At 45.4% G+C, this 27,105-nt stretch overlaps 1 protein-coding gene across 1 annotated transcript in view; it reads right to left on the bottom strand.

The window, feature by feature from the left end:
• LOC140205570 (uncharacterized) overlaps positions 1 to 21,122 on the bottom strand; it is a 183,648-nt gene extending 162,526 nt beyond the window's left edge. Inside the window, exon 1 of the mRNA XM_072273195.1 lies at positions 20,962 to 21,122. The gene's annotated coding sequence lies outside the window, so the exon portion shown is untranslated. The remainder of the gene's footprint in view (positions 1 to 20,961) is intronic.
• Positions 21,123 to 27,105: the final 5,983 nt, after the last annotated feature.

Raw genomic sequence — 27,105 nt, 5'->3', positions numbered from 1 at the left:
TTCTCCTCGTAACTGTTCTTCTGTCCTTCATGGAAGGAAATCTTCCCTCCTTGTGCTGTCCAGACTTACATGGAACACGACCCGTTCCTTTTTGTATTCAATGTCTTCATTCACTACATTTACCTACTCCACTTGAGGAAGTGTTATAGCCCTTCCGGTAAAGGTAATCCCAAAGCATTGAAAGTTCCAGAATTTCAACAGCAGCATCAAAGGAACAGCAATATCTTTCCAAGTCAGTATGGACATAAGGAGAACCTACTGGAAGTAGTCCCATGTGTCCATTGTCCTCTTTTGTTGGTTGGAAAGTGCAGCTGAAGAAAACTTGGTGAGTAACTGGAATGTATGTTGTTGATAGCACGCATTGTTACCACGGTAACCCGCTGGTGGAGGGAGGGAGTGATTAAGGCTCAACAGCTACAAAAGTCAAGTCTTTTCTCAGAGAAGGGCCCCAAAACTGCTCACAATAACCCAAGTGCAGTCTGACCAATGCCTTATAAAGCCTCAGCATATACAACTGGTGTTGTGAAGCACCGTAGGCCACTTGGGTGGGCGGAGAGGAAAATGTGTACAGCTCTTACCTTACAGGCAGCAAGAATTATTTGTCAAAGAGTCATAAAAGCATCTTTCAGTCCAGATGAAGTGTCTCAATCCGAAACGCCAACTGTCCAGTTCCCTCTGCACAAGAATCATAGAGTACTCCAGCAAGAAGCAGGCCCTTGTTCGCATCTAGTCCATGCTGACCAGCTCGTCTGCCTAGACCCATCTGCCTGCACCTGGACCATAGCCTTCCATACCCCTCTCACTCATGTACTTACCCTGTGTTGCAATTGAACCTACCTGTATCACTTCTGCTGGCAGCTCATTCCACGCGCACACCAGCCTCCCCCTCAGATGACCTTTAAATATTTCACCTTTCACCCTAAACCAGTGACCTTACAGCATTGATGAAGGGTGTCGGCCTGAAATGTCAAATGTTCATTCCCCTTCATAGATGCTGAGTTCCTCCAGCACTTTACGTGTGTTGCTCAGGATTTCCAGCATCTGCAGAATTCTTTTGTGCTTACCTTTAGTGCAAATCTCACCCAATCTGATGGGGAGAGGCCTGCATGCATTCACCCTACCTGTACCCCTCATAGTCTTGTTCACCTCTGTAAGATCTCCCTTCATTCTCCTGTTCTCCAACCTATTTAGGCTTTCCCTATAACTCCCACTTCAGGTTCTCAAAGTTGTCTGAGGTTAAAGTGTGACAGCCTAACTTTTTGAAGATAACATTTGTTTCTGAACAGTGAGATGAGGTGAAGGCCCTGCAGTTTGAGTATCTGATCTCAGGTACAGGTAACTGGCAGGCCCGAGGGACTGCAGGAGCTGGGGTCTGGCGCACAATGATTTACAGCGTTCAATTCTCGCTGCTGCCTGTAAAAAGGCGTACAAGTTTAGCAAGGAGTGAGCTTGGTATGTTGGCACTTGTGGGCTGCTCCTAGCACATCCCCAGACTGTTGGTCATTGATGCAAACGACACATTTCACTGTCTGCTTTGATGTATGTGGCACAAAAATTGCTAATCTTTAACAGATCTTCCACACAACTGCTGTGAGAATGGCGACTTTTTTCCCTCTCTCTAATTAAGTCCTGATCAATTTTTTTTGACCCTGTAATGAATAGGTTAACGACATCTGTCAGTCAAGAGTCACTCTGTTCAGATCAAGCTCAGGAATGGGCTGTGCTATGTCAGTTCAGACACAATCCCAGGAGTCTGATTTAGTGCCTACCATCACTTTCTGTTTGCTTAACCAGGAGTTCTGTCAGGGTGAGCCTAATCCTTTAATGGTGCTTGATACTCACAGGAGGCATCTTCAGATATTCTGCTATTGTAAGTTGCCAAGTGTTCAGTCCACTTATGCTTTACTTTAACAATAAGGCGACACTAAGTATCATGCAGTTAAAAATGGTGTTTAATATTCAATCTAGTAGGCATTCTGCTCAGCAGGGACACTGATCAATTAATCATGTAGAATATATGGACAGCACATTGCTTTTCATTTCTCTGTCTCGGTTGAAGAGTTTTCACTAGGGCATTAACCCCCAGCACAGGCTTATCTGGTTGGTGGATGCCTGCATTTGTACAGCCAGTTCATTAGGTTACACCTGTCTGGATTTATAGGAGCCCTGAACTAACTGACCTTCCAGTTCAGCAACGCCTGGAGTTCAGGAAGATCTCATCCCTCACTCGCCTCATCCCTCCCCATGAGTAACTTCTGGATAACAACACTCTGTGATCACAACTCCAACGTCTGGAGCATCATCACTGATTTCAAACCTCAGCCTCACCTGCTGGGTCTTCAGCTCAAAGTTCAAAGTCCAAAGTACATTTTTACTATCGAAATATCAGAGTATGTATTCCTCACCATTTACTTCCTTCAGATCTGTCTCCTTAGGCATTTACAGAAAAATAAAAAATTACGATAGAATTTACGACAAATTATAAATCATAACGACTGACAAACAACCAATGTTCAAAAAAAAACAAATCGTGCAAATAATAACCAAAAAAGTAGATAAAGAATACTGAGTTGTAGACTCTTTGAAAGTGAGTCTATAGGCAGCTCAAAGGCTCTGAGCCCCTATTTCCAAATGACATTCAAGGGAGATGCTGGACCCCTCAGGCCTAAATTGGCAAACAGAGCAATTCCCTCAAACCTACATTTTTACCTTCTTTCTTTTTCTCTCTCAAATGCCTGTTTATAGTCCACCGTTGATTCCCCACCAGCTTACCTACACTAGAGTATTGGAATTGGTTTATGATTGTCACATGTATGAAGATACAGTGAAAGGCTTGCTTTACGAATCAAATCATTACACAATGCTTTGAGGTAGAACAAGGTAAAATGATAACAGCACACAGAAGAGGCTGCACAACGCTTTACAGTACCAGCGATCCGGGTTCAATTCCCGCCACTGTCTGTAGGAGTTTGTACGTTCTCCCCGCGTGGATTTCCTCCGGATGCTCCAGTTTCCTCCCACAGTCCAAAGACATGCGGGTTACTAGGTCAATTGGACATTGTAAGTTGTCCCACGATAAGGCCAGGGTTAAATCTGGAGCTGCTGGGCGGCGTGGCTCAGAAGGGCCAGAATGGCCTATTCTGCACTGAATCTCAGTAAACAAATAAAATGCAACAGCTACAGAGAAAGTTCAGCACAAGTAAACAATAAGGTGCAAGAGCATAAGGAGGTAGATTGTGAGATCGTGAGCCCATCTTATTATACTAGGGAACCAATCAATAGGGTTAGACGGTGGGGTACAAGCTGTCCTTGAGCCTGCTGGTACGTGCTTTCAGGCTCTTGTATCTTCCGTCTGGTGGGAGAAGGGAGAAGGGAGAAGGGAGAATGCCTAGGGTGGGTTTGATTAAGTTGGCTGCTTTACTGAGGCAGAGAGAAGAGTAGATTTAGGGGAGATTTGATAGAGGTATACTAGATAGGTTAAATGTATGCAGGCTTTTTCCACTGAGGTTGTTTGAGACTAGAACTAGAGGTCATGTATTAAGGGTGAAAGGTGAAATGTTCAAGGGAAACACAAGGGGGATGTTCTGCACTCAGAAAGTGGTGAGAAAATTTGGATAGGTTCATTGCTGAGAGGGGTATGGAGGGATATGGTCCAAGTACAGGTCGATGGGACAAGGCAGATTAGTAGCTCAGCACGGACTAGATGGGCCAAAGGACCTCTTTCTATGCTGTAGTGCTCTGTGACTCTTCTATAATAAATGGGACAGTGTTAAACATACGTGTGTTCTCAACGCTTCTGTTTGCTGCTTACTCCTTCGTTTTGTTTACACCGAGCCTAGCATTTGACCTCCAATGAGGTTTAATAACATCTTGGTTCTCTTGTCTTTCTGAACTCATCAAGGGAAAGTCCGAACAGCCTCTTGTTGATTAACGAGCTCTCACTAAAGGCACAGCTCCTCTTGAATGAACGCAGATGGCCTGGTGAAAAATGAACATCAACCACAGGCACCACTTGTATCGGGCCCAGAGTTCACAAGTGGCTAAAACTTTTATCATTCTTCCACAAAGAGAAAGTCTCCTGTTTCAACAGCATTTCACATAATGCACTAATGAATTTTTAACAACATTACAGGCCAGATGCATATTACAGTCTATTAGTGCAGCTGGCAGGTCTGAGCTTGGTACAGGGTTTACAGACAAGTTAAACTAAATCCACAGGGCTGCTTGAAGCACAAGGCAATGTGCATCTTAATCCTGCACTCTGATACCTGGGCAAGGAAAGTCAGAAACAATTTAAATTAAAAAACACTTTTTCACACCCCAAATACTGACAAAATGTCCATGATCAAAAAAATTTTTATTCTGATACAACACTGGAATTTTGAAAGATTCAGGATTCGACATGCACGCATTATGAGTTTCAGGATGGCACAAATAAAACTTAATTTAAGAATAAAGGAAAAGAAAGCCATTTAACACCTAAAACCTATTCCAACATTCAATAGGATTATAGCTCATATGTTATTGCAGCATGTGAAGACAGACTCTGGCGGATTGAGCGGACGAGACCAATGGAAGGTCCAATGGTCAAGAAGGCGGTCTCTGCAGGCGTCGTGGAACGTGTAGAGCAGGACTAGACACAGAAGATGTCCTGGACATCCACTGCGCCTAGTCCCATCTCCAGCCGTCTCAACTCTGTCTTGCCACTGGATCCAGATGGGAATTGGGACGAGAGAGTGAGGCCGACGCTGCGCAACTCTCCCTCACTTAAATCCAAATCACGCGCTAGTCTCGACACCATCATAACGGTGTCGAGGTCCTCGTCGACGTTGATGATGGATGAATACTAGCTCATATGTTAGCTCAGGTCCACTTTCCAGAATATTTCCTAATTCCTTTGTCTTGAATCAGCCTGTGTCTTGAACCTATCCAATGACCATAAGACCATAAGATGTAGGAGCAGAGTAGGGCCATTCAGCCCATTGACCTGCCTCCGCATTCCATCATGGCTGACTTATTTTCCCTCTCAACCCCACTCTCCTGCCTTCTTCCCGTAACCTTTGATACACTGACTAATCAAGAACCTATCAATCTTATGACCTTTCGACACTAACTCTGGGCCCCAGCTGCTCAGATATCCTCAGCAGTGCTTCCTCCTTAACCACGCTAAGGCAGGAAGTAGCTACCTGGCCTCCCAACTCTCTTCCACCCGTCAATGAGAGAAGGTTTAACATAGAACATGGAAATCTACAGCACATTACAGGCCCTTCGGCCCACAATGTTGTGCCGACCATGTAACTACACTAGAAACTGCATAGAATTTCCCTAGCACATAGCCCTCTATTTTTCTAAGCTCCAGGTACCTATCTAAGAGGCTCTTAAAAGACCCTATTGTATCAGCTTCCACCACCGCTGCCAGCAGTGCATTCCACACACCCACCGCTCTGTGTGAAAAACTTACCCTTGATATCCCTTCGGTGCCTATTTCCAAGCACCCTAAAGCTATGCCCCCTCATGTTAGCCATTTCAGCCCTGGGAAAAAGCCTCTGGCTTTCCACACGATCAATACCCCTCATCAATTTATACACCTCTATCAGGACACCTCTCATCCTCCATCGCCGCAAGGAGAAGAGGCCAAGTTCAATCAACCTATTCTCATAAGGGACACTCTTCAATCCTTGTAAATCTCCTCTGCACTCTCCCTATAGTACCCACATCCTTCCTGTAGTGAGGTGAAAACTAGCCTCCTCGGCACTGAGGCTGACCATACATTTCGCCACGGTAAAGCAGAAAAGACTCCTCCCACTCCAGACGTTTTCCCTACTCTCCTCCTCCCCCGCCCCCCGCCAGAAGGCACAAAAGCCTGAAAGCATGTACCATTAAGTCCTGCTGTGAAAAACTATTGAACAGACCTCCTGACTGCATAATCTAACTTGTCGTGGCCTTGCACCTATTGCCTGCCTGCGTTGCACTTTCTGTCATAAGGTGGTGGCTGGGAACGGACCCAAGTGCAAGACACAGACACTGAAGTACTAGGGACAGGACTAGGATACAGGCTGAGGGCAAGGACATGGACACAAAAACCAGGAACCTGGAACCGGACTGGACAAGAGAGCTAGGAGCCCGGGCTCAGACTCCGAGCCAGAGACTGGACAAGGATCCAGTACCTGGGTCTTGGCTCTGGCTCAGAGCCCAGAACCAGGCAAAGACGAGGCTTGGCAGGCAGGCAGGACGAGACTGGAGTCTTCAGGCTTGAGGCTAGAGGCGAGACTTGGCAGGAGGCAGGAGGCTGGAGTCTTCAGGCTTGAGGCTAGGCAGGAGGCTGGAGTCTTCAGGTTTGAGGCTAGGCAGGAGGCTGGAATCTTCAGGCTTGAGGCTAGGCAGGAGGCTGGAGTCTTCAGGCTTGAGGCTAGGCAGGAGGCTGGAGTCTTCAGGCTTGAGGCTAGGCAGGAGGCTGGAGTCTTCAGGCTTGAGGCTAGGCAGGAGGCTGGAGTCTTCAGGCTTGAGGCTAGGCAGGAGGCTGGAGTCTTCAGGCTTGAGGCTAGGCAGGAGGCTGGAGTCTTCAGGCTTGAGGCTAGGCAGGAGGCTGTAGTCTTCAGGCTTGAGGCTAGGCAGGAGGCTGTAGTCTTCAGGCTTGAGGCTAGGCAGGGCACAGTTCTCCTGGGCAGGGCGCGGATCACCACCTGACGGAGGCATGGGACAGGAAGGGACAGAACCAACCGCAGGTAACGGCAATATAACCTGGCTTACCTGGGAGGAGGCAAGGGACAGGAAGGGAGCTAGGTACAGGGTGGCTCCAGGACAAGACCGTAAGACAAGGCAAGGCTTCAGGCAATGCAAGGCAAGACAGATCTTCAGGTGAGGCGAGAGTTACTGGCAAGGCAAGGCAAGGCTTCAGGCAATGCAAGGCAAGACAGATCTTCAGGTGAGGCGAGAGTTACTGGCAAGGCAAGGCAAGGCAAGGCTTCAGGCAATGCAAGGCAAGACAGATCTTCAGGTGAGGCGAGAGTTACTGGCAAGGCAAGGCAAGGCTTCAGGCAATGCAAGGCAAGACAGATCTTCAGGTGAGGCGAGAGTTACTGGCATGGCAAGGCAAGGCTTCAGGCAATGCAAGGCAAGACAGATCTTCAGGTGAGGCGAGAGTTACTGGCATGGCAAGGCAAGGCTTCAGGCAAGGCAAGGCAAGGCTTCAGGCAAGGCCAGGCAAGACAGATCTTCAGGTGAGGCGAGAGTTACTGGCAAGGCAAGGCAAGGCTTCAGGCAAGGCCAGGCAAAGCTTCAGGCAAGGCTTCAGGCAATGCAAGGCAAGGCAAGGCAGGGCTTCAGCCGAGGAAACAGAAGGCAGAGGAAGGGATACAAGGAGTAAGGACAAGAACAATCCAGCAGCCATGCCTGGGTCTCTGAAGGTATTTATGCAGCCAGCCCCAACAAGCATCAGCTGCCTCAATTAGCTCAACAAGAACAGAAACAGTGTAGACAGGAAAACCTGGAGCAAGGGTTCATATGTTCTGGACCGGACCGTGAACCAGAATACAAACTTCACGGACCAGACCATGACACTTTCTCTATAACTGTAACACTCTATTCTGCATCCTGCTATTGTTTTCCCTTGTATTTCCTCCATGCACTGATGTGGTGAAATGATCTGCATGGATGGCAAAAAAGAACAAAGTTCTTCAGTCTATCTAAGTACACATGACAGTGATAAACCAACTTTCTATAAGACTGTGGTTGTTGGGAAACTTTGTGTTCTCATGTTCCATGCTAATATTCCACCCACTTTCTTAACAAGCATCTGTTTCCATCACTTGGCCGAATTGTAATAACTAATTTTGTAATTGATGAAATTGATGAAAAGGGACAACCGAAAGCCTTGAATGACTACCGTCCAGTGGTCCTGAAATCACACATCAATAAGACCCTAGAGAGGCTGGTCCTGGTTCACCTCCGACCCCAGGTCCGATCAGCTCTCGATCCTCTGCAGTTTGCCGACCAGGAGCACATTGGAGTCGATGATGCTGTCATCTACCTGCTGAACAGAGCCTACTCCCATTTGGATGAGCGTGGTTTGTGATTTCTCAAGTGCCTCATTGTTGGGGGAAAAGCTCCGTTCAATGCAGGTTGACACTTTTATTGTATCCTGGATGATGGACTACCTGACTGGCAGACCACAGTTTGTGCGGCCTCAGAGCTGTGTGTTAGGAATGGTTACAAGCAGCACTGTCTCCCTTCCTGTTTACCCTGTATACCTTGGGCTTTAGATACAACACTGAGTCACATCACCTGCAGAAATTCTCTGATGACTCAGCAATAGTTTGGTGTATGAAGGAAGGATGAGAGGATGAGGGCCCCAGTAAAGGACTTTGTCAAATGGTGCAAGCTAAATCATCTGCCCTTCATCACCAGTAAGACAAAGGAGATGCTGATGGACTTTGGGAAGACTAAGCTTGCACTGCTCTCTGTGACTATTGATGCTGAGGACATGGATGTGGTGAGAACCTTCAAGTACCTGGGGGTGCAGCTGGGTGACAGAATTGAGTGGAGCACCAACACAGAGGCTGTGTACAAGAAGGGCCAGAATCCCCTCTACTTTCTGAGGAGACTGAGGTCCTTTGGCGTATGCAGGCCTCTCCTTCATATGTTCTACCAGTCTTGTTGTTGCCTGTACAATCTTCTATGCTGTGGTGTGCTGGGGCAATAGCATCAACATGGGTGATACCAACAGGCTCAATGAACTACTTAGAAAGGAGCCAAAAGAAAGTTTATGGGGTGTTAGCTTTCATAAGTCGAGGGATAGAGTTTAAGAGTCGCGATGTAATGATACAGCTCTATAAAACTCTGGTTAGGCCACACTTGGAGTACTGTGTCCAGTTCTGGTCGCCTCACTATAGGAAGGATGTGGAAGCATTGGAAAGGGTACAGAGGAGATTTACCAGGATGCTGCCTGGTTTAGAGAGTATGCATTATGATCAGAGATTAAGGGAGCTAGGGCTTTACTCTTTGGAGAGAAGGAGGATGAGAGGAGACATGATAGAGGTATGCAAGATATTAAGAGGAATAGATAGAGTGGATAGCCAGCGCCTCTTTCCCAGGGTACCACTGCTTAATACAAGGGGACATGGCTTTAAGGTAAGGGGTGGGAAGTTCAAGAAGGATATTAGAGGAAGGTTTTTTACTCAGAAAGTGGTTGGTGCGTGGAATACCCTGCCTGAGTCAGTGGTGGAGGCAGATATACTAGTGAAATTTAAGAGACTACTAGACAGGTATATGGAGGAATTTAAGGTGGGGGGTTATATGGGAAGCAGGGTTTGAGGGTCGGCACAACATTGTGGGCCGAAGGGCCTGTACTGTGCTGTACTATTCTATGTATGTTCTATGTTAAACTGGACACACTCGAGATTGTGGTAGATCAAAGGACCCTACGGAAAATCCTGGGCAATTCTGGACAATTCTTCTCACCTTGGCTGAACAGAGGAGCTCTTTTAGTAATGGACTAAGACAACTGCACTGCTCCAAAGAGCGCTATATGAGGTCTTTCCTACCCTCTACCATGGGGCTCTATAATGAGTCAACCTATAGCTGGGGAAGTGATGACCCCTCCTGTTTGAGGTAATTTTTTTTATTCTTTCTTGCTTCTCTTCTAATATTTGTATACCTATGCACTTGTAATGCTACCGTGACACTGTAATTTCCTTTGGGATCAATAAAGAATCTATCATCATCAATATTCCAGGCAACCTGCCCCTCCTTAACATGGCTCATGTAAGGGAAAGTTTACTTGGACCCATTGCGTTTGGATGCAGGTATTGGGATCCATCGTCATCATAATTATGTGCCATGTCGTATGACAATGGCGATCATGGTCTTCCCATGACCATGATTGCTCTTGACAAGTTTTTCTACAGAAGTGGTTTGCCATTGCCTTCTTCTGGGCAGTGTCTTTACAAGATGGGAGACCCCGGCCATTATCAATACTCTTCAGAGATTGTCTGCCTGGCATCAGTGGTCACATAACTAGGACTTGTGATATGACCGCTGCTCATACGACCATCCACCATCTGCATCCATGGCTTCACGTGACCCTGATCAGGGGGCTAAGCAGGTGCTACACTTTTCCCAAGGGTGACCTGCAGGCTAGTGGAGGGAAAGAGTGCTTTACACCTCCTTTGGTAGAGACGTATCTCCACCCCACCAGCCAACTGGGATCCAGAAGAAATAATTGCTGAGGTTCCTCCTAAAAAAGGAGTTAAGAGGGTTTTGAAAAACTTCAGAGGGTGGTATGCAAATACTGTGTCTACTAGAGGAAGTGAAGCAGAAAAGGCAGTGATCATCAGAGTCTGTTAGGAAGGGTGATACCACACAATACCAGACTCAAACACAAGAGACTCTGCAGATACTGGAAATACTGAGCAACACGCACAAGATGATGGAATGCATGAAAAGGAGCATTTTATGGAGCGTATTCGATCAGAAGCGTTGGTTGTTTATTCTCCTCCATAGATGCTGTCTGACCAGCTGAGTTCCTCCAGCATTTTGTGTGTGTTGCATGCAGTACAAATGTATTGTATGCAACAACACGAAACCAGTCTCCACTTTCCACAGAGATCGCTCCCTCTGTGATTCCCTTGTCCATTCATCCCTCCCCAACAATCTCCCTCCTGGCACTTATCCCTGCATGCAACAGAAATGCTAACATTGCCCATTCACCTCCCCCCTCAGCCTCCATTTAGGACCCCAAACAGCCCTTCCAAGTGAAGCAACACTTCATCTGCAAATCTGCTGGGGTCGTCTGTTGCATCTATTGTGTCCGGTGCTTCTGATGAGGCCTCGTCTTCCTTGATGAGACCCAAGGTAAATTGGGGGACCGCTTTATCAAGCATCTCCACTGCACCTGCCAAAAGGAGAATTTCCCAATGGCCAACAATTTTAATTCTTATCCTGATTCAACAAACAGAATCAACAAACTCATTCATAAGGCCAGTGATGTTGTGGGGATGGAACTGGACTCTCTGACGGTGGTGTCTGAAAAGAGGATGCTGTCTAAGTTGCATGCCTTCTTGGACAATGTCTCCCATCCACTACACAATGTACTGGTTGGGCACAGGAGTACATTCAGCCAGAGACTCATTCCACCGAGATGCAACACAGAGCGTCATAGGAAGTCACTCCTGCCTGTGGCCATCAAACTTTATAACTCCTCCCTTGGAGGGTCAGATACCCTGAGCCAATAGGCTGGCCCTGGACTTATTTCCATCTGGCATAATTTACATATTATTATTTAATTACTTGTGGTTTTATATTGCTATATTTATACTCTATTCTTGGTTAGTGTAACTGTAATGAAACCCAATTTCCCTCGGGATTAATAAAGTATGTCTATGTCTATATCTATTCCCATTCCGACGTGTCAGACTATGGCCTCCTCTTCTGCTGTGACAAGGCCACTCTCAGGGTGGAGTAGCAACACTTCATATTCCACCTCGGTAGCCTCCAACCTAATGGCATGAACGTTGATTTGGCATGAACGTTGATTTCCCTTCCGGTAATTTTTTTTTTCTTTTCCCCTCCCTCTTCCCTCTTCTATTCTCCAGTCTGGCCTCTTGCGTGTTCTCTTCACCTGCCTATCTCCTCCCCCTGGTGCTCCTCCTTCTTCCATTTCTCCCATGGTCCATCCACCTCTTCGATCAGATTCCTTTTTCTCCTGTCCTTTACCTTTCCCACCCACCTGGCTTCATCTATCACTTTCTAACTAGTGCTTCTTCCCCTCCACCCCACACCTTTTTTATTCTGGCATCTTCCCCTCTTCCTTTCCAGTCACTTCAGCCCACAATGTCAACAGTTTATTCATGTCCCTGACCTGCTGTGTCCATCCAGCATTTTATGTGTGTTGCTCTGCGTTTGCAGCCTCCGCAGAATCACAATAAGAGTGTATCTCCGAAGGAAACTCACCAGGCTCCTGCTGACCAAACCAGTTTTTGTAGGTCATCCTGTACAGACGCAGTACAGCTTGGTGCGGCAACTGCTCAGCCCAGGACCACAAGGAATCGCAGCGACTTGCGAGTCCACCAGTCCATCACGGAAACCAGCCACCCCTCTATAAACTCTACCTGTGACTTCTCGCTGCCTCAGTAAAGCAGCCTACGTAATCAAAGGCCCCGCCCACCCTGGGCATCCTCTCTTCCTCCCTTCAGACAGAAGATACAAAACCTTGAAATTCGGCTCAAGGAAAGCTTCTATCCTGCTATTATAAGGCTCTTGAACACACTTCTTGTATGATGAAGATGAATTCTTGAACTCATCATCTACCTTGTCATGACCCTTGCACTTTGCTCTCTGCCTGCATTGCATTTTCTCTATAACTGTAAGTGTAATGGTTCGTTCTGCTTTCTGTTATTGCTTTCCCCTTTATATTACCCAATGTATTTATGCTTTAAAATTATCTATATGGATGGCATGCAAACCAAAGTTCTTCACTGCCTCTCAGGACATGTGACAATAATAAGTCAATCACCAATTAGAGTCAAGGAGGAGAACATAGAGGACAAAAGTGAAGACTTTTTATCTGAACACACACAGCATTTGTAACAAGCTGGGACGGCTCGGTAGCGTAGTGGTTAGCACAACGCTTTACAAAGCTAGCAATCACCGACCAGGGTTCAATTCCCCTGCTGCCTGTAAGGGGTTTGTATACTCTCCATGTGACGCAATCACTATATACTTTATACTTTATTGTTGCCAAACAATTAATACTAGAATGTATAATCATCACAGCGATATTTGATTCTGTGCTTCCCACTTCCTGGATTACAAATCGATAGTAAATATTAAAAATTTAAATTATACATCATAAATAGAAAAAATAAAAATGGAAAGTAAGGTAGTGCAAAAAAACCGAGAGGCAGGTCTGGATACTTGGAGGGTACGGCCCAGATCTGGGTCAGGATCCGTTCAGCAGTCTCATCACAGTTGGAAAGAAGCTGTTCCCAAATCTGGCCGTACGAGTCTTCAAGCTCCTGAGCCTTCTCCCGGAGGGAAGAGGGATGAAAAGTGTGTCGGCTGGGTGGGTCGTGTCCTTGATTATCCTGGCAGCACTGCTCTGACAGCGTGCGGTGTAAAGTGAGTCCAAGGACGGAAGATTGGTTTGTGTGATGTGCTGTGCTGTGTTCACGATCTTCTGCAGCTTCTTCCGGTCTCGGACAGGACAACTTCCATACCAGGTTGTGATGCACCCTAGAAGAATGCTTTCTACGGTGCATCTATAAAAATTAGTGAGAGTTTTAGGGGACAGGCCAAATTTCTTTAGTTTTCTCAGGATGTAAAGGCGCTGGTGGGCCTTCTTGGCAGTGGACTCTGCTTGGTTGGACCAAGTCAGGTCACTTGTGATATTGACCCCGAGGAACTTAAAGCTTTTGACCTGTTCCACTTGCATACCACCGATGTAAATTGGGTCGTGCGGTCCACACAGTCCACAGATGTACAGGTTAGTAAGTTGTGGGCATGCAACATTGGTGCCGGAAACGTGGTGACACTTGCTGGCTGCCCAACATAATCCTCACTGACTTTATTTGATGCAAACGAGGCATCTCACTATTATGTTTCGATGTTTTGATGTACATATAATAAATAGAGCAAATTTTTTATAGCTCAGAGTACTAAGTGGAATTGATGTAATAACCTTTGATAGAGACACAAGGAGCAAGAAGTGACGAAAGAGTACAACAAGCTCCCACAACTAGGGCATTTACCAGAACAGCAACAGTTATTACCCTAAAACTATCAGGGCTCACAAACCAGCATGGATAATTTCACATACCACAGCTCTGAACTGACTCCATAACCTACAGACTCACTTTTAAGTTCACTACAACTCACGTTCTCAGTAAGTTTTTTTAATTATTTGCACAATTTGTCTTCTTTTGCATATTGATTGTTTGTCAGTCTTTGTTTATGCTCTTCATAAATTCTATGAGCCCTGAGGAAGGTTCTCGGTCCGAAATGTCAACTGTTTATTCCCCTCCATAGATGCTGCCTGACCTGCTGAGTTCCACCAACATTTCCAGCTTCTGCAGAATTTTTAATCTTCATAAATTCTAATGTATTTCTTTATTTTCCTGTGAATGCCCACAAGAAACATATCAGAAGGTAGTCAATATATGGTGATATATATCAATTTTGATAATAAATTTGCTTTGAACTTTGATATAAAATATAAGATCCACAAATCATGTTTTTAGCATTATTTACTTTTTATTATTATTTTAATTTTTGTTAATGCAGTTTGTTTTCTTTTGCAAATTGGTTGTTTGTCAGTCTTTGTTTATGTATTGTTTTTTCAGAAATCCTATTGTATTTCATTATTTTCCTGTGAATGCCTGCAAGAAAATGTATCCCAAAGCAGTATATGGTGACATACTTGCACAATAAGTTTACTTTGGCTTTGAAAATCAATTGTGGGAATGCTGGTTACAGAGGAAATATTTGCCAAGATTTGTTCTTCTTCCACAACAGAAGCAGAGTATCAAAGTTCAAAGTAAATTTATTTTCAAATATGTATGTGACACTATGTACTACCTTAAGATTCTTCTAGCAGGCATTTACAGAAAAATAAAGAAATACAATGGAATTTATGAAAAACTATAAATAACAAAGATGGACAAACAGCCAATGAGCAAAAGAAGACAAATTGTACAAATAGAATAAAAATGTATACCAGTAATATTGAGATGTAAAGTTCTTGAAAGTATTTCAGAAGGGAGGTCAGACAATACTCTTACTAATCCCACAGCTGACACTGTCAGCATACAACCCTCCTTCCGACAAGTAAACCACTTGTTCAAGTCTCAGGAGTGAGATTTGATCCCGCAACCTCTGACTCAGAGGCAGGAATGGAAAGTAGTCGACATTAGCCAGCAGGCCCTGTGTTCCTGTAAGTAAGACATGGTTCCCTCCTCCTCCCCTTCCCAATGTTACAGCAAGTTAGCATATGCTACTTAAGCAATAAGACTCTTCCACTGTGAGCAATGGTTTCCCCAGAAACATAACTGTTATAGCGATGAATAGTTGCAGCAGGAATGTATTCCAGCCTGTGAGATATTATTTCCAGTGGGATTTTGAGGCAAATTGTGACCATGATCAAGCATTTCCAGAATTATATATTATTTTTATTTCCCCTCTAACATGAGGATTGAAAAATCTTTCAGACCGGGAGGAGCTGAGAATGAGAACTTTTCTGATATCTCCTTATGATATAGTGACTATTCTGCCCATCAAGTCTAGACTGGCTCTCAGAGTCTTCCTTCAGTTACTTGTTACTCGTCACAAACAAGAGAAAATCTGCAGATACTTGAAATCCAGAGCAACACACACAAAATGCTGGAGGAACTCAGCAGGCCAGGTAGCATTTGTGGAAAAGAGTACAGCTGATATTTCAGGCCCAGACCCTTCAGCAGGACTTGGCCCAAAATGCTGACTGTACCAGACATCCCACCTCTCCCGGAACTTCCAGGAGTCTCCTGCATATGAATAGTGGCTCCCTGATGCCCACAAATTATATACAATATCACAGAAATCAATTTTTTTGAGAGCAAGCGAGAGAAAAGCGAGAGAGAGCGAGAAAGAAAGCAAGCCAGAGCACACGAGCCAGAGAGCGAGAGCGAGAAAGTGAGAGAGAGCGAGCGAGCAAGAAAGCAAGTGAGACCGCGCGAGCGACCACGAGAGAGAGAGAGAGAGAGAGAGAAAGCGAGAGCGCGCCATTGCAGAGTGTTCCAAAAAAAATATAAAACGTACGTCACCCCAGACTACACTAAAGTGTACCCCTGCCTAATAAGGGTCAAAATAATGACAGTGTTGCTCGCTGCACTGTTTGCAACAGTGACTTTTCTATTGCCCATGGTGGGTTAAGACTGTAAAAGACATGTTGAGGTGAGGTTAACAGGTGTCATTCGGTCATTAGCATAGCTAACGTTATTTAAACTAGCTGGCTAGCTGCTAAGGAGCTACTCTATTTCAAACGTCCCACCTCTCCCGGAAGTCTCCCGCAAATTGATGGTGCTACCTCTCTGAAATGAGCTTTTGCAGGGTGGGATGTCTGCTGTACTATTCCATAGATGCTACCTGGCTTGCTGATTTCCTCCAGCATTTTGTGTGTGCTACTTGTTACTCATTTTGTCTTCAATTATTTGCAACGATGTAATGCCTTGGCTTTATAAGATCTTGGTAAAGACTGCACTAGGACAATGGTGAGCAGTCCTGGGCCCCACATTTTCAAAAGGGTGTGCTAGCATTGGAGAGGGTGCAGAGGAGGTTCACAAGAATGATTCCAGGAATAGTTCATGAGCCAGGGCCCCAAATTTGGGCCAATGGTACCATCTGGGGGGAATCGTTCTTATAGTGATTTTTGGCAAGGTATACACCCCTAGTGCTAGAAAATATGTGATAGCATTGCAGCGATGGTAGCTTTTTCAAATCATTCTTCGACCATGTGAACGACAAGGCCAGTGACTTGAACCAACAGAAGCTGAACAATCTGCTGCAAAGTCCAATCTTAGCTGAGCTGATAACTCTGTGGACAGACTTTCTGGAACACCTCTGTCACAACAATGGAGAGCTATCCACATTATCAAAAAGTGATGAGAGATATCATACCTTGACATGGTAGAGAAGATAGTACTTGGGCTTCTGCACCCCTCTCGTGAGGAGGGCTGGGAGTTGCACCCCCATGCTGTAAGAACCATGATCCCATGGTGCTTTGCCTATGATAAGATGAATTATGCCAGGTACCTGTCCCCTTACTTTGCTCAGATGATGAACCTTCCGGAGAAGAATCCTTCTTTGTATGAGGCCTTCAAGACAGGCCAATTCTCAGTGCAGCTGTCAAGTAACAACCCCTTTGAGCAGATCCCTGTGGACCAGGCTATTGAAGCCACAGTGAACAAAGACACACTGACTCCTGGAGGCACATCACGGTTCAGCCTGAATACTGGAGCTATCAAGCGCTGCTACATAACAGCTGAGCACCACAGTGCATTCCTGGGACAGTTAAGGGAGATGGTGCAAGGCAACAAATCAGAGCTTTGTCATGCGGAGCTACAGCGGCCAAGAATCCAGAAAGATGAGGAAGCAGTTTCACCAGTAGTTAGCCTCATACATGAGTGGGTCAACCCATTTGCAGAGAAGCCGGACCTCATTAGCATCTCTACGGCAAAGGCAGCCCCCAAGGTCATTGCCTCCGACCTGATGAAGGCATATGAGATTGGTGAGCAATGCTAGGCAACCTTCAAGGATGAGAGACTAGAGGAAGACCCACCAGCAAAGGAATTGCATGATCCAATGAAAACCATTAAGCTGAAAACATTCAGTGATATGTGTAAGAAGAGAGAGGTGAAATCAAGTGGGAAGGCGATCATCTTGAAAGCAGACAGGCCTTTGATTGGACGCATCATAGTGATGACACAAGGGTGCAGTCTACATATGAAGGATATCCTTTCTCATCCCCTTGGACCGTTGTCCTGGGCCCTGTCCACACCAGAAGGATTGCTGAGAAAGACAAATAAAGCTACTTTAGCCACAACCTTGCAGAAAAATGTAGCAGTAGAAGAGCAAAATGTTCACTCCCAAGATGTATATGTGTTGCAAATGGCCTCAGGTGTACTGACATGTGTAGACTGTGAGAAGCAGGCATCCACCTCAGAGAGTGTGGAAAGTTCAGAATAAGATGTGGAAGACTTGGAAAATTATTATGATTATTATTAGGTTATGAAAGTATGGAAAGCAGTCTTTGATTAAATATATTCATTTTTACAACCAAATGGGGCCTAGGTTATGGCTGTGTGGAACCCCACATTTGAATTATTGTACTGTGATTCTATATGCTATGACAAAAGCTTAAGATTATTTTGATTTGATACAACAATATGGAAAATATCATGACATTGATAAAACTCCAGAAATCTCTCCAAATGAGGGTTTTTACCTTTTGGGGGGTGGGGTAACACTTTCTGCTGTACTGATGTTAATATGGAATATATACAAAAAGTGATTATTTATTTGAAGTAATAAAGCTACCACTGATGCAATGCTATCACATATTTTCTGACTCTCGAGATGTATACCTTGCCAAGAATAACTATGAGCATTATTCCCCTCAGATGGTACCGACCAACCCTACTGGCTCACGGACTAGAATGAAAGGGTTAAAGTATGAGAAGTGTTTGGTGTTTGTGGGCCTGTACCCGCTGGGGAGGGGGGGCTGGATCCCATTGATTTACTTTTCTTCAGTTTTCTGTGTTTTCTTTCTATTTGCTCAATTTGTGTGTGGGCGATATGTTACAGTTTGTACCGGGGAGGGGTTGGGGATTTGGGATCTCCGTGTGGGAGATCTGGTAGTTTTTGTGTGTGACAGGGGAGTTGGGTTTGACGCTATCATTGCTGTTTTTTTTTGCGAGGGAGGGGGTTAGGGCTTTGGGGATTCTGATGTTGTAGGTGGGCAGTCTGTTAGTTTTCGTGTCAGATAGGGGGTTGGGTGTTTAGGGTTTGATGTTCTACCTGCCATTTTCTGTGTGAACGATCTGTTAGATTTTTGGGCAAGGGAGGGGTGGGGCTTTGGGGTTTGCGAGTTTTATTTCTTTCTCTTTTCCTTTTTTATGGGGGAAGGGTTGATGTTTCTTCTTTCAATAACTCCTATGGTTTTTCTAAGTTTCATGGCTATCTCGAGAAGATGAATATCAGAGTTGTATTGTACATGCATACTTTGACAATAAAATGAATGTTTGAACCTTTAAATCTTTGAAACTTATTGAATATTGAAAGACCTAGATAGAGTGGACATGAAGAGGATGTTCCTTATTCTGAGGGAGTCCAGGACCAGAGGGCACAGCCTCAGAATAGAAGAATGCCCCTTTAGAACAGAGATGATGAGGAATTTCTTTAGCCGGGGGTGGTGAGTCTGTGGAATTCATTGCCACAGATAGTTGTGGAGGCCAGGTCATTGGGTATATTCAAAGTGAAGGTTGATAGGTTCTTGATTAGTAAGGGGATTAAAGGTTGCAGAGACAAGGCAGGAGAATGGAGTTGAGAGGGATAGTAAATGTCAGAGCAGATTCAATGGGCCAAATGGCCTAGTTCTGTTCCTACATCTTATAGTTTTATCGTTTTTATATTAATGATGTGAAGATGTGGGGAAAAAAGTGAGGAAAAAAGGACCTCAAGCAGAATCAATTATTATCTGTGGTTCAGTGGGAATCTACTGTGCAATGGAGTTCAAGTGAAGGAGAACACTTGCTCCATATGGAAGCCAACAGTTATTATCCTTCAACCATCAGGCTTCTGAACCAGCATGGATAACTTCACGCTCCTCAACTCTGAACTGATTTCACAACCTATCGACTCCCTTTCAACGAGTCTGCAGCTCATGTTCTCAGTATAATTTATTTGTTTATTTATTTATTTAATGACACAGAGGGAGAGTGACTAGGAGAGTTACAACACGGAGGGAGAGTGACTAGGGGAGTAACGACAGAGGGAGAGTAACCAGGGGAGTAACAATAGAGGGAGAGTGACTAGGAGAGTTACAACAAAGAGGGAGAGTGACTAGAGGAGTAACGACAGAGGAAGAGTAACCAGGGGAGTACCAACAGAGGGAGAGTTACTAGGAGAGTTACAACACAGAGGGAGAGTGACTAGGGGAGTAACGACAGAGGGAGAGTAACCAGGGGAGTACCGACAGAGGGAGAGTTACTAGGAGAGTTACAACAAAGAGGGAGAGTGACTAGGGGAGTAACGACAGAGGAAGAGTGACTAGGAGAGTTACAACAAAGAGGGAGAGTGACTAGGGGAGTAACAACAGAGGGAGAGTAACTAAGGGAGTAACGATGGAGGGAGAGTAACTAGGGGAGTAATGACACACAGCAGCTGAGAGAAAGAGGTGGAGATTTGTTATGGCAGCTGAACTCTGAAGGAGGTACAGATGAAAAGAGAAGAGAAATAAAAGTGGGAGAAGAAATAGTGCCTGAATTGTAAGGTACGTTAAACTAAAATAGAAGGAAATGCTTGAAATACCCAGCAGGCCAGGGAGCAACTGTGGGGGAGAGAAGAACCAAGTTAACTTTCAGATAGTGATTTTTCAGCACAGCCAGCCTATCCTGATATAAAACTGGAATGGCCAGTTATCTGAATTTTTAAATCCTGAGATGCCTTACGGAAAGGCATCCTATTCCTTGATCTTACAATGTGGCTCATCAGAATAGTGTAGCAAGCCACATACAGAAAGTCCAAAGCAGCAGTGGGTGGTAGTGGGGGGAAGAATTAAAATGATGGACGACCAAAAGCTCAAGGCCAACCTTGCAGGTTGAATGGAAGTGTTCTCCAAAATAGTTCTCTAACCTGCATTTGGGTTCTCTGTAGTAGAGACCATAAAGTGGACATTAAATCAAAGTTCAAGGTTCAAGTTTCAAGGTACATTTATTATCAAAGTATGCATGTAGAATACAACTCTGAGATTCATCTTCTCCAGATAGTCACGAAACAAAGAAAACTATGGAAGCCACCAAGAAAAACATCAACCCCCCCCCCACCACACACAACCAAATTGTGCAAATGGCAACGAACATCAAACCCACCACTCACAAAAAACAAATCGTGCAAACAGTAACAAGAACATCAACCCCTCCCCCCATGTGCAAAAAAAAAACAAATCTTGCAAATGGCAACCAGAAAAGATGGGTGAAAACACAGAATATAAACCACAAAAAGGAAAGAATCCAAGTGAACTGCAGTCCAATACATAAATCGCAGATCCAAAACTTCGATACCATCCTCCGACAACACTGAGGGGGAGAGAGAGAGAGAGACCAATCGAGCTCAGGGCCTTTCCCTCGGGAGCAGTGAGCAAGAGGCCGTCACACACAGACACCTTCTGGCAGCAGCGAGCGGGAGGCTGGTAGACAGTGCTGGACATTCACTCACCTTTCACACTCGCCTTGATGTCTCAATCTTCCTCGACACTTCAATCATCGAGAGGTGGAGTCGATCATGGTCTTGCAGCCCATCTGTAAACTTCTAGGTCTTGAGGCTACTCGACTCCCGGACTCTTCTCAAAGACAGAAAAGCACCAGGTCGCTCAATTGATCTTCCAACTGTAGAACACAGGCTCCAACTGTACCAAAAACACATTTAAAATAAAAAGAAGACATAAAAGGAGTGAAAGAAACAGTTTTGTAGACTATCACCTGAGGTAAAGTTGTTCACTGGTGCCAACTTGGCCAGAAACCATTAAGTAACAAGAACACACGTACGGTTGCTAACTTGGAATCATACCAGGGTTACTGATAGAGGAGCGGGAAGAGGCACACGGATAGGTGCTACCATCCCTGCTGTGACATGGGGAGGTACCAAGAGAGTGGAGGAGACAGGAGAGCCAACTATTAATGAGGTTATGTGAACACAAGAGATTCTGCACGTACTTGAAATCGAGAGCAACACACACAAAAAAATGCTGAGAACGCAGCAGGTCAGGCAGCATCAATGGAGAGGAATAAACAGTCGACATTTCGAGCTAAAACTCTCCCACAGGACTGGAAAGGAAGGGAGGAGAAGCCCGAATAAGAAGGTGGGGGGAGGAGAAAGAGTACAGGTGACAGTGATAGGTGAGACCAGGTTAGGGGGAAGGTGTGTGGGTGGGAGGGGGTGATGAAGTAACAAGTGATTCTGTAATGCTGGAAAGGGATAGGTTTATGAGATATATCTGATAGATTCCCATAGTTATTATTATTCCTTCCCTGCATCTTGTATAAATGCCAGCCCCACCCCACTGCACCCCCCCCCCATATGCCTACTGTGTCTGTTCCAATGAATGCTGCTGCTTCCAATATGGCCTCCTTTGCCCTTACCTCTAGCCTTTCCCCCACAACAATGTATGTCCTGCTTCCCCTGTGTCTGCTTTCCCTCCCTCTCCTCCCACGCAGAGCTAAGATGGGGGATCCAGCAGATCAACGGAGAGAAATAAAGAGTCAACATTTCAGACCGAGATTCTTCAACAGGACCCCAGCCCAAAACATCGACTCTTTATTCCCCTCCGTAGATGCTACCCGACCTGCTGAGTTTCTGCAGCATTTTGTGTGCATTGCTCCGGATTTCCAGCATCTGCAGAATCCTTTGTGTTAAGGATAGGAATCCCCACCACCTTCTGGTCTCCGAGCCTCCACATTCATAGAACATTGGGGCAGCATGGAAGAATAACAGCTAACACAAGACTTTACAGCCACCAGCTGTAAGATTAGGGTTTAATTCCTGCCTCGGTCTTAAGGAGTCTGTACGTTCTCACCATGACTACATGAATTTCCTCCAGGTGCTCCAGTTTCCTCCCACATTCCAACGACATACGGGTTAAGGTTAGTGAGCTGTGGGCATGCTACGTTGGCACTGGAAGGCTGGTGACAGTGCAGCACCGAAGTGAGAGATCTGGATTGAAGTTCTGGAGCTGCGATTTATGTATTGAACTGCAGTTCACTTGGATACGATTTTTAACAGTAGATTAACTTCAAGTTCAAATTCAAGTTGAATTTGCAACACCTCATATACCGTCTAGGTGGTCTCCAGCCCCTTGGTATGAACATTGAATTCTCCAACTTCCAGTAATTCCCTCCCCCTCACTTCCCCCATCCCAGTTTCACTCTGCCCCCTCCCCCAGCTGCCTACTACCTCCCTCATGGTTCTGCCTTCTTAAACTACCCATTGTGCTTTCTCTTATTCTTTCTTCACCTTTCCTGCCTATCACCTCCCTGCCTCCCCTCCCCCACCCCTTTATCTTTCCCCTTACTGGTTTTTCACCTGGAACCTACCAGCCTTCTCCTTCCCACCCTCCCCCACCTTCTTTATAGGGCCTCTGCCCCTTCCCCCTACAGTCCTGACGAAGGAGTCCGGCCCGAAACGTTGACTGATCGTTTCCACGGATGCTGCCTGAGCTGCTGAGTTCTTCCAGCATGTTGTGAGTGTTGCTTTGACCCCAGCATCTGCAGATTATTTTGGGTTCAAATTCAAGTTTATTGTCATTCAGCTATACACATGTGTACAGCTAAACAAAGCATCCTTCCTCTGGGAGCCAAAGAGCAAAGCACAGAACATATGGTCACACACAATACATTCTGTATGGTTACCATCCAGTACCTACAGTCACAAAATAATATCAGCACAAGTCCCTGAGTGACATGAACTGAAAATTGACAGGGTGGACATGAAGTGTGAGGTGCACGATTTTTGCAAACTATTATAATAAAGCAAACAGTCGTATAAATATGTAAAACAGCATGAAACGTCACAGGGAAGCAGCATCCAACATCAGGGACCCCCACCACCCAGGCCATGCTCTCTTCTCACTGCTGCCATCAAGAAGGAGGTTCAGGAGCCTCAGGACTCACAACACCAGGCTCAAGAACAGTTACTACCCCCAACCACCAGGCTTTTGAACCAAAGGGGGTGACTTCACTCAACTTCACTTGCCCCATCACGGAACTGTTTCCACCATCTATGGACTCACTTTCAAGGACTCTTCATCTCACATTCTCGATATTTATTGCTTATTTATTTTTTATTATCATTTCCTCTTTTAGCATTTGCACAGTTTGTTCTCTTCTGCACGCTGGTTGAAAGCCCAAGTTGGGTGGTCTTTCATTGATTCTATTATAGTTATCATTCTAAACAAATCTCAGGGTTATATATCGCCTGGGTGTCATTATACACCAGTCATTGAAAGTGGGCATGCGGGTACAGCAGGCGGTGAAAAAGGCGAATGGTATGCTGGCATTTATAGCGAGAGGATTTGAGTACAGGAGCAGGGAGGTACTACTGCAGTTGTACAAGGCCTTGGTGAGACCACACCTGGAGTATTGTGTGCAGTTTTGGTCCCCTAATCTGAGGAAAGACATCCTTGCCATAGAGGGAGTACAAAGAAGGTTCACCAGATTGATTCCTGGGATGGCAGGACTTTCATATGATGAAAGACTGGATGAACTAGGCTTAAACTCGTTGGAATTTCGAAGGTTGAGGGGGGATCTTATTGAAACGTATAAAATCCTAAAGGGATTGGACAGACTAGATGCAGGAAGATTGTTCCTGATGTTGGGGAAGTCCAGAACGAGGGGTCACAGTTTGAGGATAAAGGGGAAGCCTTTTAGGACTGAGATGAGGAAAAACTTCTTCACACAGAGAGTGGTGAATCTGTGGAATTCTCTGCCACAGGAAACAGTTGAGGCCAGTTCATTGGCTATATTTAAGAGGGAGTTAGATATGGCCCTTGTGGCTAAAGGGATCGGGGGTATGGAGAGAAGGCTGGTACAGGGTTCTGAGTTGGATGATCAGCCATGATCATACTGAATGGCGGTGCAGGCTCGAAGGGCCGAATGGCCTACTCCTGCACCTATTTTCTATATTTCTATGTGACATATACAGGATGAACTTTGATAATAAAAGTTACTTTGAACAGTAGCAATAATAGATGAAACGTGTCCACTGCAGGATGAGATCGTGTCTGTGAGTTGGGGAGTGGAGGTGGTGGAGGGGCAGCAGGGCATTCAAATGGGGTGTATATGTGTGTTTGGTGGCGGCAGCATATTAACAAGTCGAACAGCCTGGGGCTAGAAGCTGTTACCCAGCCTGACTGGTCTGGTTCTTAGCTTTAGTTGTCCTAAGTACATCCAAATGCTCATCTGTCACCATCTCTCCTCCACTACCTTTTTTATTCTGGCATCTTTCCCTTTCCTTTCCAGTCCTGAAGAAGGGTCTCGGCCTGAAAAGTAAACTGCTTGTTCATTTCCACAGATGCTGCCTGGCCTGCTGAGTTCCTCCAGCATTTTGTGTGTGCTGCCTTGGATTTCCAGCATCTGCAGAATTTCACCATATGCATCAAATCAAATCAGCAAGAATTGTGCTGGGGGCAGCCCAGACTGGACAGGGTTAATTTCAAAGATGTAATGACAATTATACACCAAAGTAATAAATCCTTTTGGACTCCATATTGGCTGATATTAGACAATGGCAGTCAAAATCACTGGAGAGGGAAACATTGAGACATCTTTCTTTTTTAAAATGGAGATCATTAGATTAGGGGCTGAGAGAAGTGAGAGCCAAGGTGGTTGGGTTCCTCTCCAGGAAGCCTTATTGGAAGAAGAAGTGGAAAAGAGGATTCAAAAAAAAAAGTTACGGCTTTGGCTGTGGCCCAGTGGAGTTGTGATGCCAGAAGCTGACGCATTATTTCAATAAAATTGCATTTAGCTGCCTTGATGGTAAAGTTACGATCAAGGATAAAGTAGGCTTAAGTGATCAAGAATGCAGGCTGAAGCTTTGGAAGCTCTGAGCAGTCATGTAGGCCAAGACAAGGGGAGAATATCATGGCATGAAACACAGCAGGATCATCATCACCATCTGCCCGTTTTGCCACTAGCGTTTAGGGCAGCAAAGAAGGTCCTCCATCTCTGTATATCCTTGGTCATCTTCTCTATTTGCCCCAGGTGTGGTTGTCTTGGCCTTGGTGGTGTTCCGGGCTTCTTTCAGTGTGCCAGTAGCTTTGTCTCGGTTTTCACTATTGTCAGCCATGCAAGTCCAGGTGGAGATTCAAGAATATCGTCTCACACAGATATGAAAGGATTCTTCATTGCTATTTCCATAACAATATTCTTTGACTAGTCAGGGTTGTTAGCCCTGAGCAGAAACCCCAAACCTGGAGGACCGGTGGACCACTCTCAGTCTGGCCTCTACCCTTTGACTTGTTTGGCATGGGTGACCTACCAAGAGCCTGACTCCAACTAATGGAGCCTTCCGGGCCACAAGCTTCCAAGCCATGCTGAGGCTGTGGTCCCCTTAGAGCAGGATATTATCTATGTTTTTTCTGGTATGAAAGCTTCACCGAGGATCAACACCTTACCATGGTGGAGAGGCTTTTGAGTATCTGGGATCCTGAGAAAGATGCCATAAGACATGGGAGCAGAATTATACCATTCAGCCATCATCTGCTCCACCATTCTATCTTGGCTGATTTATTATCCCTTTCAACCCCGTTCTCCAGGCTTCTCCCCATAACCTTTGACATCCTTACTAATCAAGAACCTATGAACCTCCACTTCAAGTATACGTAATGATTTGGCTTCCACAGTCACCTGTGGCAATACATTCCACAGATTGGGCACCCTACTGATGAAGAAATTCCTCCTCATTTCTTTGAATTCTGAGGCTGTATCTTCTGGTTCCAGCCTTTCCCATTATTCTACTATTGGAAACCATCAACGAGATCTCCCCCCTTCCCCCAACTCAAACAGGTCCTTTGACCCAGTTGGCCTATGCCTACCAAGATTCCCATCTAAGCTGGTCCCATTTGCCGGTTTTTGGCCCATATGTCTGGAGATCACCTCCTGGTAGGGTTACAAGGTCTGAGGAGAGCAGGTCCAGGCAAAGGGCATCCAACCAAGACCCCAGTGGTGGATCTGGTGGAAGATGATGACATGTCACAAAGGCAGTGAAGGCAGAGGAAAGCTGCAGCAGTTATCTTGCTCTCTCTGCCACTGGACCTTGTCCCCATCCAGTCAAGGACTGTGTGGTCCTGGCCTGTACATCAGCCTCCCCACAAAAAAAAGAACAAAGTCACGCAGGGGCGTCCTCCTTTAAGGGAATAACGCTTAGGAGAACATCATACTCAACTTGAGTGATTGCATTACTACTACTGGTATGAATTGGGAAAGGTTTGTCCTGCATTTCTATTGTACACTCCAGCACTTTGGGCCATTTCAATTTCCTTTTTGAAGTGTTCTCACAGTGGTAATGTAGCAAATACAGCAGCTCATATATGCGCAGGAAGCTCCTACAGACAGCGATGCAGCAACGATCAAATTATTTGAGGGATACTCTCACTAGTCAACTTCTCTGCTTTATAATGGCGATTGGGCATCTTTACCATAACACGGAGGGGGCAGGTGGGATTTTGGTATCTGAAAGACAACATCTCCATCTGTGGGGCTGTTCCTCAGTACTGCTCCAGAATTTCAGCTCAGATTTTGTGGTTAGTTAACACACAAAATGCTGAAGGAACTCAGCAGGTCAGGCAGCACCTGTGGAGAAGGAATA

The sequence above is a fragment of the Mobula birostris genome, chromosome 11 (genome assembly GCF_030028105.1).
Source record: "Mobula birostris isolate sMobBir1 chromosome 11, sMobBir1.hap1, whole genome shotgun sequence".
In the NCBI taxonomy this organism is placed as follows: domain Eukaryota; kingdom Metazoa; phylum Chordata; class Chondrichthyes; order Myliobatiformes; family Myliobatidae; genus Mobula; species Mobula birostris.
The sequence above is the reverse complement of the archived record's forward strand: the minus strand, read 5'-3'. Positions and strand labels throughout refer to the sequence as shown.